General features: G+C 38.6%; 1 pseudogene across 1 annotated transcript in view; it reads left to right on the top strand.

Annotated features, from left to right (window-relative positions):
* Positions 1–1,756: 1,756 nt before the first annotated feature.
* Positions 1,757–19,154, top strand: part of LOC144340945 (ferritin light chain pseudogene) — a 38,407-nt pseudogene continuing 21,009 nt past the window's right edge. The window contains exons 1-2 of the transcript XR_013417495.1: positions 1,757–1,847; positions 18,389–19,151. The product of XR_013417495.1 is annotated as a ferritin light chain pseudogene (transcript). The remainder of the gene's footprint in view (positions 1,848–18,388; positions 19,152–19,154) is intronic.

Here is a 19,154-nt window from a genome sequence, read left to right as displayed (position 1 = left end):
ATTAGTGAACTAGTATTGGATTTTAATCTAAACTATAAAATAAGTATCCAAGAGTCCACAGTGGTACAAATACATGATTGAATAAATAAATGAGAGAGAAGAGACAAATATCCCATGCAGAAAAATTCCAAATAATTTATGTAGATATTCCACCCTCAGTGAGGTGGGTCATAACTCCCCACTCATTACATGTCATCTCTAAACGGTGATTTCCTTCCAAACAGTACAAATGGAAAGTGGGGAAATGTAACTTTATGGTGGAGAATCCTGACAAACACTACCTAAGCTAGATGATCAAAGTAATATCAACAGAGATAAGTTATACTGATAGTATAAACCAGTGATATGATATGATTAAAATGGCACTTTACCTCTGTGATCTTCTCCTAAAAACCCATGACTCCAAATCCAATTATGTGAATAACATCAGAGAAATCCTAATTGAGGAGCATTCTATAAAATACTTGACAAGTATTTCTCAAAACTGTTAAGATCATCAAAAGCAAAGGAAATCTGAGAAACTATTATAGCTAAAAGGATCCTAAGGAGACATGATGGCTAAATGTAATGTAGTATCCTAAATGGGATCCTGGCACAGAAAGGGGCCATTAAATAAAAACTAAGGAAATATGAATTCAGTATGGGTTTTCATAATAATCATGTACCAATATCAGTTCATTAATTGTAACGAATGTACCATACTTTGGATGGCAGCAACAGGGGAAACTGTGAAATATATAGAAACTTTCCCTACCATCTTAACTTTTTTGTAAATCTAAAACTGTTCTAAAATGAAAAGTTCATCTTTATAAAAAGTAAAAAAACAAACTGTGATCTTACCAAGAGCAACTGGCATTAATTTCAATTATATCAACTGAAGTTTAAAAAGAATAAATTTTGATAAACTAACAAATGAGTTTCCAGAAAAGCAGGAAAAAAATTTATGAGAAATCAAGATTACACATTATAAAGTATTATTTCTTTTATGATCTAAAATTAGAACACCAAAAATTGTATTTTTGCAATTTATTAGTTTATATTGTTATCCACATACCATTTTCATCCCTATTATGTTTTATAGGTGATAAAATATTTTTGAAGTTAAAAGTTTAAGGAGCATTGCATTTTCATTTTTCACTACCACTTGAAAATTATTACTTAGCACCCAGTCAGTTGCAGAGATGTATGCCTATAGTCCGAGCTTCTTGGAAGCTGAGGTGATAGGATTCTTGAGCCCAAGAGTTGAAGTCTAGCCTGGGCAACATAAAAAGAACCTGTCCCTTTACTATAATAATAAATAGACAAATAAGATAATCAATGTTATACTTACCTCACCACCACATAGGAAAGTGCTTAATAAATGCTATTATTAGTGAGCTACAGTTAGTAACCAGTTATTAATTCTCAAGAAGAATTATTCTTCATAGAATGTTTTTAACACCTCAGTTGAACTTTTAACTACTTCATCCAAAATCACTTTATATCGAACTGGTGTTACATAGCTGATGGAAGAGATCTGCATACATATTTGCATGTGAAATAAAATATCTGAGAAAAAATGAGTGAAGAGGTAGGATTTAAGAGTACTTTCTGATTTAAATTTGCTGATTTCCTATTATTGCACTGGGCACTTTTTAATACTTCACTTCCTTAATTATTACAAATGCTGTGAAGTACACACTTTATTCCCATTAAACTGGAGAGCAAACTGAGATCAGGGAGCTTGAATCAACTTCTCAGCTCACAAGGTCACAATATGAGTAACAAGATTGAGATTGAAACCCAGTTTTTATTAATTCCAAGTAGTTTTCATTACCTCACAGTGCCTCTTATCACAGTGCAGGCAGGTACTATTTATTTGCTTTGTCAAAATTTCCTCACTTTGGTGAATACTGTAAAATGGTTGGATACCTCTAAAGAGCTTATTGTAAACTCAAGAACTTATTTTAAACAGGTCAGAATTAAGAATGATTCATTCTCATGTATCTTTTACAAGCTCAACTTCCAGAAATAGTTCTTTTTTACAACTACAATCCATTATCATTATCTCACTCTTTCAGCTCTATAGGGTTACTGGCTAAACCTAGTTTTGGAATTTCTTGGATTCTAGATTGTAGTTTTCTCTAGAATGCTCCTAATGATACTTCAGAAGACTGTCTGGCATCTACCACAGTAGATTATACCATAGAAAAGGGCTTTCAGACTTTGTTGGAGGAAAGTTTGTTGACGTTTTCACATTGGGGTCATGTTTTCATGGTACTACACCTGCTCGGCCAGCCAGTTCCATTGAGCTGCCTGTTCCCAGTCCCTCCTAGGGTTCTCAAACAAAATCTGACAGCATATTGCCTCACTGTTTACACTGCATTTCTTGTTTCTCACGTGAGGTTCTTCTATTGCCTCTGAGACACTGTGGAGGTACACTGATTTGCCCAGTTTTGTTTGTGACGTTGCAAACTATACATGGACAGTGGCAAGTGTCACTGACTTGCTTCCACTCACTAGCTTACTTCATGCAGTGTGGCTGGCACTGTGGATGTCGTCACTGCTGTTTTGTGATCTTGCTTCCTCATAGCTGCTAGAGGGCCAGGTGGTACAACCTAAAAGTGTATCACAGTTGATGTGTCATGGGATGAATTTTTTCCAGTGGTAGATACAAGAAGGTGAATTCTTCTCCCTTCCTGTCCCTAGACAGATCATTCAGAAACGCAGTGGCTCATATAGACTCTCCAAAGATATCCCACTAGCTTGATATAAAACTCTAGCCCAATTGATAATGTATCTCTTACATTTGCTTTCCATCTCCATCCCCTCTTTCTCCATTGATCCCTTTCCCTCAGTCCTTCTTCCCTAGAATTGCATATCCCTAGAAATGCCTTGGGCTCTATCTTCCAAAAACAAATCCAGACTAAAAACAATTTGCCATCCTATGATCACTACCATTATTCAATAGTTAATAAAACCATTTAGGGGTTTATTTATAATTGTTTGATTGAGAGACGAAAGAGGAACAGAAGAGAGAACCTTATTTGCCAGGCTCCAAGAAGGTAGAGGAGGTTGCCCCACTTGGAGAACTGTGCTAAATTTCCTGACTCCAACTTCTATACTTCGTAGGTAACAGATGGCATGGTGGGTGGACGGGAGTTACACACGCAACTATTCAAATCACTAGCACTGAAAATATCTTGATTGCAAGAGGTGATGCTTAGGAATTTTTAGAGACACACATGTCAGAAGTAATTCTGATGTAGCAACAGCAGAATATATAAACAGGTTATCCCGCAGGTAATTGTTTGCTTGCGCACTATTGGGATTTATATTGATGCATAGTATGCATTCTTTACCAAATATCCAGAGCAAATGTGCTAATGTATTGTGTTTAAAGAATTGCAGCCGGATTTGGGGAAAGAAAGGAACACAACAGGACCACTATTTCCACTCCTCTCAAGGGAAGAGAATGAAGTGAAAACAACTCTATCTAATTTGGGGGCTATGAATATTTGTCCTACAATCAGTGGCAATCTAACCGATTTGGTTCTGCAGATGTCAGAATAAAAGGCAAGGAACCCAATAAACATGACAATGTGACACTGACAGTAAAAATTGAGATGTCTTCAGACAGAATACTATATAGTGAATAGTTTAGGTCACATTAATGTCTTATGAAATGTTAAATATATCTTTTGTTGACCTAATGAACATATGAAACAGATTTTGTTTTGATTACATATTAAGTAATCTCATGACGTGTTCTTTTGTGGAGGTTGAGGTTGTACGAGTTCAAAATGTGTTGGTAGTGGATGAGTAGGCATCCAAGTGGCAACACGCACTATCTAATTTAAAATAATACGTTAGAGGTTTAACTCGATTGGGGTTACAGGAAGCTTTGGTTAATGTCTTATCATTTGAGCAATGAAATGAATATTTATGTCTTCTACTTGTATCTCAAAAGCAATGTTCTTTAATATGTTTAAGTTGCAGCCTTTTAGAAAAAAGACTTTCATTTCCCTCTTAGGTATCTGATTGTAATTGGGCCAATTCTATGGCATTTCATTTATTAACAAGAAGTTCTTATTTCAGGCAAAGACTCAATGATGACTATAAAGAAGAAGAAAAGAGTCTTCTGATGCTATTTTAATTTGAATTCTTTACTGAGAAGATGAAAAGGGCTACATATAACCTAATTAATTTGCCTTGTACTACGCATTTGAAACTACTATTTTGTGAACCTGTTTATTTACTTAGCAAATATTTACTGAAGGTTCACCATGTGTAGGCAGTGTTCTAGATGCTGGAGTGACGACGGTGATACAACAAAGCCCTTGCCTTCGTGGTCATTTATATTTAAAGAGAAGAGACAGGTAGTAAACAAGTAGATACATAATACAATGTCGGGTTGCCTTTAGGGCTGTGAAGGAAACTGAAACAGAATAAGGGACTGGAGAGTGAAAAGAACTTGGAGACTACATTAGATAGTAAAGCCAGAGAAAACCTCTCTGAAGATGTAAGATTCAAGTAGAGACCTGAAGAAGATAAAAACTGATAAAAATCAAAATATTGCAGGGTGTGGTGGTGCACGTCTTTAATCCCAGCACTTTGGGAGGCTGAGGCAGGCAGATCCCTTGAACCCAGGAGTTTGAAACCAGGCTGGTCAACATAGTGAATCCTCATGTCTACAAAAAATACAAAAATTAGCCAGGCATGGTGGTGCATACCTGTGGTCCCAACTACTTGGGAAGCTGAGGTGAGGATCACTTGACCCGGGAGGCAGAAATTACAGTGAGCTGAGATCATGCCACTGAACTCCAGCCTGGCAGACAGTGTGAGACTCTATCTCAAAGAAAAAAAATCAAAATATCTATTTATTCATTGGCTCTTTTAAATGAATTTGTATTTTAAGAATTGCAACCCCTCTTCATATTTGGAAGTGGTATGTAATATACATTCAGTTTAAGGCATGGGTTGGCGTACTAACGGATTTGAGGATTTCTTGTGATAACTCCACAACTCACTACTGCCCCTAGGGAACTGCTCCTTTAGATCCATCCCATGTGCCCAACCTATCCCTATTCTCTTTAATGGGCATTTTTTTCCTAGTGCTTCCACTTGCGCCATGCTCAGCCCTTTGACTATTATTCCCCTCACCTGAAATGCCAGCCTTTTCTCAACTGTCTACCGATTGAAATTCTCTCTTCCCATCAAATTCTTTCTTCTGTAATAATAGAGCACTACTTTTTTAAACATTTACTATGTGCTAGGCGCTATGCAAAATGCTTTATGTTTATTATATTTATGTACAAATACAGGTAGCAACTATTGTGATTCCTACTTTGCAGACAAGGACATGGAAACTTGGGGAGTTTAAGAAACCTGTTTAAGTTCATATAGCTTGGCAATGTCAGGGAATGCCTACAATTTTTCTTTACTTTTTGATGGAAAATTGATTTTAAAAAAATTATTTTATCAAAGTGTATTTTCTGTACCCACTAATCAACCTCTCTTCATCTCTCCCTTTCCTTTTACCCTTCCCTGGTAAAGACCAATTTACTCTATCTTCATGAGACCTACTTTTTCAGTTCCCACATATGAGTGACAGAACAAGTGATACTTGTCTTTCTATGTTTGTGATGGTCACATTTTAAATTATTATTCTAGTGTGCCTTCCTAGACCATTCTAGTACAACTATTCTATCTTGGTATGATCTTGCCCTAGAATGTTTATCATCAGAATTGCTGATTAAAAGAAAACCACATTAGGAAATTTCACTAAAAATTACACAAATAAGAGCTATACAAATGCTGGTTCATTTTAATAATTTTTATTAGCCAAAATCAAATGAACAGCCTCAAAAGTGAGGAGATCCCTGTTCTCAGTGGTGTTCAAGCAAAGAAAGAGTGATTCTCTCAACTGGGTGAGAAGTTGGATTTAGTGACCTCACATGTAGAAATCTATGATTTGGATATCTATGCTTTTGCAGCAAGGTTCCATAAAAAGAAGAGGTGGGTGAGTCATAAGCATCCTAGAGGTGTTCATAAATATAATATGCTTACAAAAAAGTTAAGTAGAATTTTTATGACCTGGTAGTATTTTTGAATTGTTTACAAGACTATATTACATACAAGCACTAATGTCTCTTTGTAATTAATCCCTATGTCAGTATTTCAGTTAGTATTTTCCTCTGTGGTATAAAACGCTCAGGAGCCCTTCAGATAAGATGTCCCAGGAAAGTATTTTATTAGTCCAGAGCTAATATTTAGCCAGAGAAAATATGACAGAACCAAGAAGAAAAAGCTACTTTTAGAAGTGAAGGGTTTTTTTATTCCTTCAGTTTTACTTTTAAAGAAGAGATAATCTGAAAATCTTATTTTTGAAATCCGGAAAAAGTCTTTAAGCAATAAAATTTTTGAAAAGTGCTTTTTATTAGCATTCACTGAGAAGAATTTCACTCATTCATGTGTTTTATTGTTCCTTAACAAACCTTATCCTGGCAAATATTATTAGAAGACAATACTTTTACTGAAGCCCATCATTGGACAAAACCTTAAGATTTGTATAAATCTTTAAATATTTTTAACATATAAACCTGAGCTCTTCCAGTGCAGTTCTCACGAGGAAGTGGATATAAGTAGTGCATAGCACAAATGAACAAGTATATAAGTATAAAGAGCCCCAACTTGTACTGTCAGTGTACCACTTGATTCAGCATATTAAGCTTCTACTGTGTTCAGTAGGCTGTTTGTCTCATAACTTTATAATAATGGCACAGAGAAAAGAGACATCGACACATTATTTTAAACAGACTCTGGTTAGCGTTTGATATGGCTTGGGTGTCCTGACTCAAAACTTCTCTGGAATTTCCATGTGTTGTGGGAGGGACCAGGAGGAGGTAATTTAATCATAGTACTATCAGTGTGCCACTTGATTCAGAATATTAAGATTCTGCTGTGTTCAGTAGGCTGTATGTCTCCTAACTTTATAAAAATGGCACAGAGGACTTACAAAGAGACTTAGACTTCTATACAATAATAATGGGAGACTTTAACACCCCACTGTCAACATTAGACAGATCAACGAGACAGAAAGTTAACAAGGATATTCAGGAATTGAACTCAACTCTGCACCAACCAGACCTAATAGACATCTACAGAACTCTCCACCACAAATCAACAAACTATACATTCTTCTCAGCACCACAACGCACTTATTCCAAAATTGACCACATAGTTGGAAGTAAAGCACTCCTCAGCAAATGTAAAGGAACAGAAATTATAACAAACTGTCTCTCAGACCACAGTGCAATCAAACTAGAACTCAGGACTAAGAAACTCAATCAAAACTGCTCAACTACATGGAAACTGAACAACCTGCTCCTGAATGACTACTGGATACATAATGAAATGAAGGCAGAAATAAAGATGTTCTTTGAAACCAATGAGAACAAAGATACAACATACCAGAATCTCTGGGACACATTTAAAGCAGTGTGTAGAGGGAAATTTATAGCACTAATTGCCCACAAGAGAAAGCAGGAAAGATCTAAAATTGACACCCTAATATCACAATTAAAAGAACTAGAGAAGCAAGAGCAAACACATTCAAAAGCTAGCAGAAGGCAAAAAATAACTAAGATCAGAGCAGAAGTGAAGGAGATAGAGACACAAAAACCCTCCAAAAAATCAATGAATCCAGGAGTTGGTTTTTTTGAAAAGATCAACAAAATTGATAGACCGCTAGCAAGACTAAAAAGAAGAAAAGAGAGAAGAATCCAATAGACACAAAAAAAAAATGATAAAAGAGATATCATCACCGACCCCACAGAAATACAAACTACCATCAGAGAATACTATAAACACCTCTATGCAAATAAACTAGAAAACCTAGAAGAAATGGGTAATTTCCTGGACACTTACACTCTCCCAAGACTAAACCAGGAAGAAGTTGAATCCCAGAATAGACCAATAGCAGGCTCTGAAATTGAGGCAATAATTAATAGCCTACCAATCAAAATAAGTCCAGGACCAGATGGATTCACAGCTGAATTCTACCAGAGATACAAGGAGGAGCTGGTACCATTCCTTCTAAAACTATTCCAATCAATAGAAAAAGAGGGAATCTTCCCTAACTCATTTTATGAGGCCAACATCATCCTGATACCAAAGCCTGGCAGAGACAAAACAAAAAAAAAGAGAATTTTAGACCAATATTCCTGATGAATATCGATGCAAAAATTCTCAATAAAATACTGGCAAACTGAATCCAGCAGCACATCAAAAAGCTTATCCACCATGATCAAGTGGGCTTCATCCCTGGGATGCAAGACTGCTTCAACAGACGGATATCAATAAATGTAATCCAGCATATAAACAGAACCAAAGACAAAAACCACATGATTATCTCAATAGATGAAGAAAAAGCCTTTGACAAAATTCAACAGCCCTTCATGCTAAAAACGCTCAATAAATTCGGTATTGATGGAATGTATCTCAAAATAATAAGAGCTATTTATGACAAACCCACAGCCAATATCATCTTGAATGGGCAAAAACTGGAAAAATTCCCTTTGAAAACTGGCACAAGACAGGGATGCCCCCTCTCACCACTCCTATTCAACATAGTGTTGGAAGTTCTGGCTAGGGCAATCAGGCAAGAGAAAGAAATCAAGGGTATTCAGTTAGGAAAAGAAGAAGTCAAATTGTCCCTCTTTGCAGATGACATGATTGTATATTTAGAAAACCCCATCGTCTCAGCCCAAAATCTCCTTAAGCTGATAAGCAACTTCAGCAAAGTCTCAGGATACAAAATTAATGTGCAAAAATCACAAGCATTCTTATACATCAGTAACAGACTAACAGAGAGCCAAATCATGAATGAACTCCCATTCACAATAGCTTCAAAGAGAATAAAATACCTAGAAGTCCAACTTACAAGGGATGTGAAGGACCTCTTCAAGGAAAACTACAAACCACTGCTCAGTGAAATAAAAGAGGACACAAACAAATGGAAGAACATACCATGCTCATGGATAGGAAGAACCAATATTGTGAAAATGGCCATACTGCCCAAGGTAATTTAAAGATTCAATGCCATCCCCATTAAGCTACCAATGACTTTCTTCACAGAATTGGAAAAAAAACTGCTTTAAAGTTCATATGGAACCAAAAAAGAGCCTGCATTGCCAAGACAATCCTAAGCAAAAAGAACAAAGCTGGAGGCATCACGCTACCTGACTTCAAACTATACTACAAGGCTACAGTAACCAAAACAGCATGGTACTGGTACCAAAACAGAGATATAGACCAATGGAACAGAACAGAGCCCTCAGAAATAATACCACACATCTACAGCCATCTGATCTTTGACAAACCTGACAAAAACAAGAAATGGGGAAAGGATTCCCTATTTAATAAATGGTGCTGGGAAAATTGGCTAGCCATAAGTAGAAAGCTGAAACTGGATCCTTTCCTTACTCCTTATACGAAAAATAATTCAAAAGGGATTAGAGACTTAAATGTTACACCTAAAACCATAAAAATCCTAGAAGAAAACCTAGGTAATACCATTCAGGACATAAGCATGGGCAAGAACTTCATGTCTAAACACCAAAAGTAACGGCAACAAAAGCCAAAATTGACAAATGGGATCTAATTAAACTAAAGAGCTTCTGCACAGCAAAAGAAACTACCATCAGAGTAAACAGGCAACCTACAGAATGGGAGAAAAATTTTGCAATCTACTCATCTGACGAAGGGCTAATATCCAGAACCTATAAAGAACTCAAACAAATTTACAAGAAAAAAACAAACAACCCCATCAAAAAGTGGGCAAAGGATATGAACAGACACTTCTCAAAAGAAGACATTCATACAGCCAACAGACACATGAAAAAATGCTCATCATCACTCGCCATCAGAGAAATGCGAGTCAAAACCACAATGAGATACCATCTCACACCAGTTAGAATGGCGATCATTAAAAAGTCAGTAAACAACAGGTGCTGGAGAGGATGTGGAGAAATAGGAACACTTTTACACTGTTGGTGGGACTGTAAACTAGTTCAACCATTGTGGAAAACAGTGTGGCAATTCCTCAAGGATCTAGAACTAGAAATACCATTTGACCCAGCCATCCCATTACTGGGCATATACCCAAAGGATTATAAATCATGCTGCTATAAAGACACATGCACATGTATGTTTATTGCGGCACTATTCACTAAAGCAAAGACTTGGAATCAACCCAAATGTCCATCAGTGACAGACTGGATTAAGAAAATGTGGCACATATACACCATGGAATACTCTGCAGCCATAAAAAAGGATGAGTTTGTGTCCTTTGTATGGACATGGATGAAGCTGGAAACCATCATTCTCAGCAAACTATCGCAAGAACAGAAAACCAAACACCTCATGTTCTCACTCATAGGTGGGAGCTGAACAATGAGATCACTTGGACACGGGAAGGAGAACATCACACAGCGGGGCCTATTGTGGGGAGTGGGGAGGGGGGAGGGATAGCATTAGGAGATATACCTAATGTAAATGACGAGTTAATGGGTGCAGCACACTAACATGGCACATGTATACATATGTAACGAACCTGCACATTGTGCACATGTACCCTAGAACTTAAGTATAGTAATAATAATTTAAAAAATGGCACAGAGAAAAGAGACATAGGCACATTATTTTAAACAGACTCTGACTAGTGTTTGACATGGTTTGGCTGTGTCCACACCCAAATCTCATCCGGAATTTCCATGTGTTATGGGAGGGACTGGGTAGAAGGCAACTGAATCATGGGGGCAGTTCTTTCCCATGCTGTTCTCATGATAGCAAATAAGTCTCATGAGATCTGATGGTTTTTAAAAGGGGAGTTTCCCTGCACAATCTCTTTGCCTGATGCCATCCAGGTAAGATGTGACTTGCTCCTCCTTGCCTTCCTGCATCATTATGAGGCTTCCCCAGCCACATGGAACTTTAAGTCCAATTAAGCCTTTTTCTTTTGTAAACTGCCCAATGCAGGGTATGTCTTTATCAGCAGCATGAAAACAGACTAATACAGTAAATCGGCATCTGTAGAGTGGGGCGTTGCTGAAAAGATACCCAAAAATGTGGAAGCAACTTTGGAACTGGGTAACAGGCAGAGGTTGGAACAGTTTGGAGGGCTCAGAAGAAGACAGGAAAATGTGGAAAAATTTGGAACTCCCCAGAGACTTGTTGAGTGACTTTTACCAAAATGCTGATGACACGGACAATGAAATCCAGGTGGAGGTGGTCTCAGATGGAGATGAGGAACTTCTTGGGAACTGGAGCAAAGGTGACCCTTGTTATGTTTTGGCAAAGAGACTAGCAGCATCTTGCCCCTGCCCTAGAGATTTGTGAAACTTTGGGAGGCCAAGGTGGGTGGATCACTTGAGGTCAGGAGTTTGAGAACAGACTAGTCAACATGGTGAAACCCCACCTCTACTAAAAATACAAAAAAATTAGCCAGGCATTGTGACAGGCACCTGTATTCCCAGCTACTAGGGAGGCTGAGGTAGGCGAATTGCTTGAACCCAGGAGGCAGAGGTTGCAGTGAGCCAAGATTGCACCAGTGCACTCCAGCCTGAGTAACAAGAGTGAAACTCCATCTCACAAAAAAAAAAAGAAAAGAAAAGAAACTTTCAACTGGAGAGAGATGATGACTTAGGGTATCTGGTGGAAGAAACTTCTAAGCCTCAAAGCAATCAAGAGGTGACTTGGGTGCTGTTAAAGAAATTCAGTTTTATAAGAGAGGCAAAGCATAAAAGTTCAGAAAATGTTCAGGCTAACAATGTGACAGAAAAGAAAAATCCCATCTTCTGAGGAGAAATTCAAGCCGGCTGAAAAAATCTGTATAAGTAATGAGGAGCTGAATGTTAATCTTCAAAATAATGGGGAAAATGTCTCTAGGGCATGTCAGAGGTCTTCTCAGCAGCCCTTCCCATCACAGGTCCAGAGGCCTAGAAGAAAAAAGTGGTTTTGTGGGCCAGGCCCAAGGTCCCCATGCTGTGTGCAACCTAGAGACTTGGTGCCCTGCATCCCAGCCACTCTAGCAGTGGCTGAAAGAGGGCAATGTAGAGCTCGGCTGTGGCTTCAGAGGGTGCAAGCCTCAAGCCTTGGCAGCTGCCATGTGGTGTTGAGCCTGCAAGTACACACAAGTCAAGGATTGGAGTTTGGGAGCCTTGGCCTAGATGTCAGAGAATGCATGGAAATGCCTGGATGTCCAGGCAGAAGTTTACTGCAGGGGTAGGGCTCTCATGGGGAACCTCTGCTAGGGCAGGACAGAAGGGAAATGAGGGGTTGGAACTCCCACACAGAGTCCCTACTGGGGGACCACCTAGTGGAGCTGTGAGAAGAGGGCCACCATACTCCCAACCCCAGAATGTTACATCCACTGACAGCTTGCACTGTGTGCCTGGAAAAGTTGCAGACACTCAACACCAGCCCATGAAAGCAGCTGGGAGGGAGGCCGTACCCCACCAAGCCACAAAGGTGGAGCTGCTCAAGACCATGGGAACCCACCGCTTAATATCAGCATAACCTGGATGAGAGACATGGAGTCAAAGGAGATCATGTTTGAGCTTTAAGATTTGACTGCCCCATTGGATTTTGGACTTGCATGGGGCCTGTAGCCGCTTTGTTTTGATCAATTTCTCCCATTTGGAACGGCTGTATTCACCCAATGCCTGTACCTCCTTTGCATCTAACTAACCTGCTTTTGATTTTCCAGGCTCATAGGTGGAAGGGGCTTGCTTTGTCTCAGATGAGACTTTGGACTATGGATGTTTGAGTTGATGCTGAAATGAGTTAAGACTTTGGGGGACTGTTGGGAAGGCATGATTGGTTTTAAAATGTAAGGGCATGAGATTTGTAAGGGGCCAGCATGGAATATGGTTTGACTGTGTCCTTGCCCAATCTCATCTTGAATCCCCACGTGCTGTGGGAGGGACTTGGTAAGAGGTAATTGAATCACAGGGGCAGATCTTTCCCATGCTGTTCTCATGATAGCAAGTAAGTCTCACAAGAGCTGACGGTTTTAAAAAAGGGAAGTTTCTCTGCACAAACTCTCTTTGCCAGCTGCCATCCATGTAAGATGTGACTTGCTCTTCCTTGTTCTCCACTGTGATTGTGAGGCTTCCCCAGCCACATGGAACTTTAAGTCCAATGAAACCTCTTTGTTTTATAAATTGCCCAAAATCAGGTATGTCTTTATCAACAGTGTGAAAACGACTAATATGGTGTTCTAATAAAAATACAAATGATATGAGATCAGAGAACAGAAGAGGAGAGAATAATTTTTGCTAGCAAGTCTTTTTTACATGGAATTTGAGCTGAGCTCTGAAGGAAATCAGAGTTTTAATTGGCATGTTGTGTTGCTAAAGGGAGGAACCCATAGGCAGGACTGGGAATTTAGATACCATTTAGATTATGAAGGACTTGAAAATCAAATTTTAAAAGTTATGCTTCTTAGCGGGGCGTGGTGGCGCATGCCTATAGTCCCAGCTACTTGGGAGGCTGAGGCAAGAAAATCGCCTGAACCCAGGAGGCAGAGGTTGCAGTGAGCCGAGATCACACCATTGCACTCCAGCCTGTGCAACAGAGTGAGACTCTGCCTCAAAAAAAAAAAAGATAAAAATTTATGCTTCACCTATTAGTAAATCACCAAAGACTTGCAAGACTAGTTAGGAAACCATCAGGAGTTAGGACTCGGGAAAAGATGCCAGAAAAGGAGAGATTAGAGGTGATAATAAATTTTCAAGAACAGTAATGCCATTAAATAAATGGGTGAACACATAAAGAGGAACATATATGTAAGTCAAATGATAAAATGGGGTGGACATATTCACTTTTGGGGGTCTTGCATTATTTGGAGTGGTCAAGTAGGTAACTGGAAGTATAAAACAGAGTGTAGTGTTCTAAACCTGGCAGTTATTACAGTTATCCTGCATTTGTATTTGCTGTATACTGGTACTTTCCACTAGGTTATGTGGCTTTTAGAGCAGAAAGTATTACTTAAATACATCTTTATTTATCATGGAAATTCTTACTGCCCTATGCAAGAATGAGTTTTCTTTTTAATGGAATCACGGTTTATATTTTTATTTGCCAGAAATAGGGATGGGGGGGTGTAAGTTTTCACTTTGTCTATTCTTCTGCCTCCTGCTGGGATTGTACTTTGCTCATTTATGAGCGTTCTCAAGTTAACAATGTTAAGTTTGACATTTATGGGAAATATGTGAAGCCCGATACTTGGGTTGTAGTGCCCTCTGCTGGGAAAAGTGATAGAACATCGGTGTCTTCTTGTGCAAAAGAAAAAAATAGAAGTTCAGATGTCAGAGACAGTAATTAAAGGCTTTTTATCCTTTAATCAAACATATATGTGCATATCTATTTTACATTAAAAAAACTCAAAATAGTGCATATATTTAAATACCAAGTTATTCTGGTAATTTAAAATGCAATTCCGTTTATAAAAACTAGCTTAACATAAATTTCATTAACACATTTATGGAAAACAAAAATAAATGATAAATCTATCATATGCCGTTATGTCCCATTTGAGCTTAAAGAAACATAATTATAGAATTTCAGTTATTTGTGACTATGCAACCATATGATTTTCCAAGACTGTTCAATGCAAAATTTTCAATTCATTTCTATCAAGCCAAATGTCCCAATTTAGGCTGGGAAAATATATTCACCATATTCATAAATATCTCATCAATATTTAATGACTAACGATTTATTGAAAATACACTATTTAAATTGAAATTTATTTAAACAAAGGTTAATGAATTTTTTTTTCCTTTTGGTTATAAAGTAACCATGCTCATTATGGAAAATATAAGACAGACTCTAGAAATCATTCATAAAATCACTAGAATAAACTCTGTTAAACAAACAAAAAAAACCCTCTGGTCTCCTGTATTTTTTCTAGTCTTTTTTTCTACTCGTGTTTTATATAGCAGAGACAAACTAGAGAGTAGTTTTATGTAACTTTTTTCTTTGCGTTACGACTTATAAGTCTGTGCAATTTTAAAGAATTCTCATCCCAACATTGTACTTCTTTCCTTTTCCCTTTTCTACCCAATTAAAGATAAAAGCTCCCCAATACTAGCACAGAGCTTTTGATCATTATACCGGAAAGAATCTCTTGCTTGTCAGAGCCTTCCAGGCTCTACTTCTACTCCTCTTTGATCTGCAACTGCACTGCTGCCTACTAGTCAACATTCTAGTTTATTCCCAGAGCCCTCTACTGTTTACTCTGTGAAAACTATTTCTTCTTTGCTACAGTAGAAATTAGTGCCAGCAGTCTTTTTCAACAAATTAGTTTAGACCAGAGAAATTTCTGTGTCTCCAAATATATATGTCCTGTCTCACGTTTCTCAGTCCCCTTAAAGTTAAAAGGGGCCATTTAATAAGTTTTGACAAATGATCTAGGAGCATTAGTGGATATATTTTCATTCTGTTAGTGGGTCTATTAGCAGCATTCTCTTGCTCTGTGATTAGGATTGTGAAGGCAATGTTCACACTGCATAGCCACAAGATGAAAGCAGCCTGGTTTGCTAATCTGGCAGCCTAGGAGAGTCATCCTACTGTCAATAGCCTATGAGTGAGAAGTATATTTTGGTGTGCTAAGCTATGGAGATTTAAGTATGTGGAACCACAATAACATCTAGCCTATCCTGACTAATGCATGATAGTATATTCAGTCACAGTGTTTGACAATGTTGTTTTCTCTACTTTGGGTGCCCTTCCCAAGCACCTCCACCCCTTCACCAAGAAGTTTTTCTTGGGCTTCCTCTTATTCATCCTACAGGGCTCATCTCAGGGGCATTAACTTGATAAACCTTTGATTGCCCCCATCCCTCATTCTGGATTAGTTGTCTGTCCCACCTGCTTCTGTAGCACCATAAGTATATAAATGAACAGTTCTTGGATATTTATGGATTGATGAAATTATTTTGTAGATATTGGTTATATAAAATTTCCTTTAGAATACTTATTAAAACAATTAGAATAGATCAGCAGTTTTCAAAGTGTTTTCTGCAGACCCCTAAGGGTCTCTGAGACTTTTTCAGGAAGTCTGTAAAATCAAACTAACAGTGAAAATAGATTAGTGACAAAAAACTGGGACTTTTAGCAAATCAAGGTAAAAGCACCAAACTATACCAGGAGTTATAGGATCATTGTATTTTTCACTGCCATGCATTTGCAGTAAAAAAATCCAACTTTATTTAAGAATGCTCTGGATGAAACATTAAAGATTACAAATTGTATTACATTTTGAAGTTGAGTGCATACATATCTTGGTTATATTATGAATGACAAAATGAGAAGTAGACATAAGATGGTTGCTGCATAATTGAATTGAATGGCAATCTTGAGTAAAAGCACTGAAGTAATTTTATGATTTGCAAGCTGAACGCATCATTTTTGTCATGGAACAACATTTTATCTGCTAAGAGTGACTGAAAACCTATTAGAATCAGAATCAGTAATTATTTAATATATTTAGAATCTGCATGTGGCAGATATTTTCTTGATAAAGTAAGCTTCTTATAAGGAAAGTGACTGTTGCTAATTATGAAATATGAGATTTATTAAGAAAATTAGAATTTCGGTAAACTTATTTGTGCTACAAATTAATAAACTCTGGCTCTCAGAGGCAGACAGAAGCAAAAAAGATGCCAACTCCCAGACAGAGTTCTGGCATGGATTCACATAAAACAATTACACTAGTATTCAAGTTGCATCTGAAGGCTTAAAAACATAAAATTACAAGATTAATTAGAATATTAGCAGTCACTAGTATCACTTTCCATAATCTCTACTCCTACCCCCACCTCAAGACTAGATCCTTTAATCTCCTCTGCCCCTTCTAGAGGAGTCGGCATCCAGGATCCACCTGAATGGGAGCCAAATTTGCCAGACCATGATTCAGAGGGCATTTTCATATAGGCTCAAATGAGAAATATACAATACCCTATAAATATAAATACTTTTGTGAAAGTAATCCTGATTTCATTTCCCAGCATGGACTTCTTACTGTGTTAGGTATTACCCAAAGCTGTAAGAAGTTTTCACCTTTTTCAGGAAAAGCAAGCAAGCAAACACACAAACACATAACACCAACAAACAAAAACTCCCACAAAAATGTAAATTATCAACAGCTTTGGGCACGGTGGCCCACGCCTGTAATCCCAGCACTTTGGGAGGCCAAGGCAGGCGGATCACGAGGTCAGGAGATCAAGACCATCCTGGCTAAGACGGTGAAACCCCGTCTCTACTAAAAAAAAATACAAAAAATTAGCCGGGCGTGGTGGTGGACGCCTGTAGCCCCAGCTACTCGGGAGGCTGAGGCAGGAGAATGGCGTGAATCCAGGAGGCAGAGCTTGCAGTGAGCCAAGATAGCCTCACTGCACTCCAGGCTGGGCCACAGAGCCAGACTCTGTCTCAAAAAAAAAAAAAAAAAAAAAAAAAAAAAAAAAAATTCACTTCCTTATCCTGGACTTCTATGACTAAAAGGCAGGATTGTGTAAAGTGGGTGTTGTTCTGCATTCTTGGACAAGGTTGTTAACCTCTTGGTATCTGTTTATTCATCTATAAAGTTAAAATAATAATAGTACTCCTCATGGAATAGACAGAAGGATCAATTGGGATAATACATACAAAGTCATTAGAATTGTGCCTGACACATAGTAAGAACTCAGTAAACGTTAAGCATTACTGCTTCAATTATGATGATGATAATGAATACAATGTGTAATGTTAATTACCACCAAGGGAATTAAATATCAATATCATTAATAACTGAAATTTAATACGCTGAGACTACTTTAAAAGATCTTTGGTATTTCAATGTTTTAAGAAACTGAGTTTATGTATGACATAAAGGAACTAAAAATGCCATTTAAAAGTGATTTAATAAAATTTTAGGACAACTATTATTACATATATACTTATTTGAGATCTTTGGCAAATGCAAAATGGTTATCAGTAGATAGTATAAAATCCACACTTTCTGGAAGAAGAAAACTCAGTAAGTAAAAGATTTTCTCATCTATCTAATCTAGGTCATGGACGCTCAAGTAAAATTTAAATATTGTATAAGGACTTATCAAGACACTAAGTCAAATTTTCAGTAAATACCAATAAAAATTTTAATTTTTTAAAAGTGAGTATTACAGACTGTAGTTACTTAATGCGTGGAGATTGTGTGGTTCATAAAACAGGGCTCTACGCAAGCTTCTAGGGACTGTGGGACTGGGACCATGGCCAGAAATTAACATTTATGTCACACAAAAAACCCACCTGCAGACATACCGTGCTTACCTCCTTCTTGAACTCCCTTCTTTCCCGCCTCCAGCCTCTGACTCCTCCTTAACTTCCTCCCCAGACCCCCACTCCCTCTGCAGCTTCCAGAACCATCTTCTTGGCCTTATCCCCAGCCCAAGACCGATTCAGCCTTTCTTTTGTGCGCGTGTCTATTTAGCTCCTTTCCAAAGAACCGTGAGCCAGAATTACTGCGCCGAAGTGGAGGCCGCCGACCGCAGCCTGGTCAACCCGCAGCTGCTGGCGTCCGTTACCTACCTCTCTGTCTTCCTCCATTTCCACCGCGACGACGTGGCCCTGGAGGGCATGGGCCACTTCTTCCGAGAGCTGGCCCAGAAGAAGCGACAGGACGCCCAGAGTCTGTGGAAGACGCAAAACCACCGCGGAGCCCTCTGCGATGCCACCCAGAAGCCGTCCTGGGATGAACAGGACAGCAGCTTGGGCGCCCTGCAAGCCGCGTTGGCCCTGGAGATGAGCCTGAACCAGGCCCTGCTGAATCTGCACACCCTGGGCGCAAAGCATGCAGACCCTCACGTCTGTGGCTTCCTGGAGAACGACTTTCTAGGCCGCGAATGAAAACTCATCCGGAAGATTGGCAACCACCTGACCAGACTCAGCGGGCTGGAGGGGCCCAACCCGCGCTGGCCAGGCCTCTTCCTCTGGCGCAACAAGGAGCCTGCGGCTCCCGGAGGCCTTCAAGAGGCCCGCCGGCCCCATTCCTCTGTCAGACCTGTGGCAGCGTCCACCGGAGCTGCTCCCTTCAGCCTCAAGATACTGTTTTTGTTTTGTTTTGTTTTGTT

This window comes from Macaca mulatta, chromosome 5 (assembly GCF_049350105.2).
Source record: "Macaca mulatta isolate MMU2019108-1 chromosome 5, T2T-MMU8v2.0, whole genome shotgun sequence".
Lineage (NCBI taxonomy): Eukaryota > Metazoa > Chordata > Mammalia > Primates > Cercopithecidae > Macaca > Macaca mulatta.
This window is presented reverse-complemented; position numbering and strand designations above follow the sequence as displayed.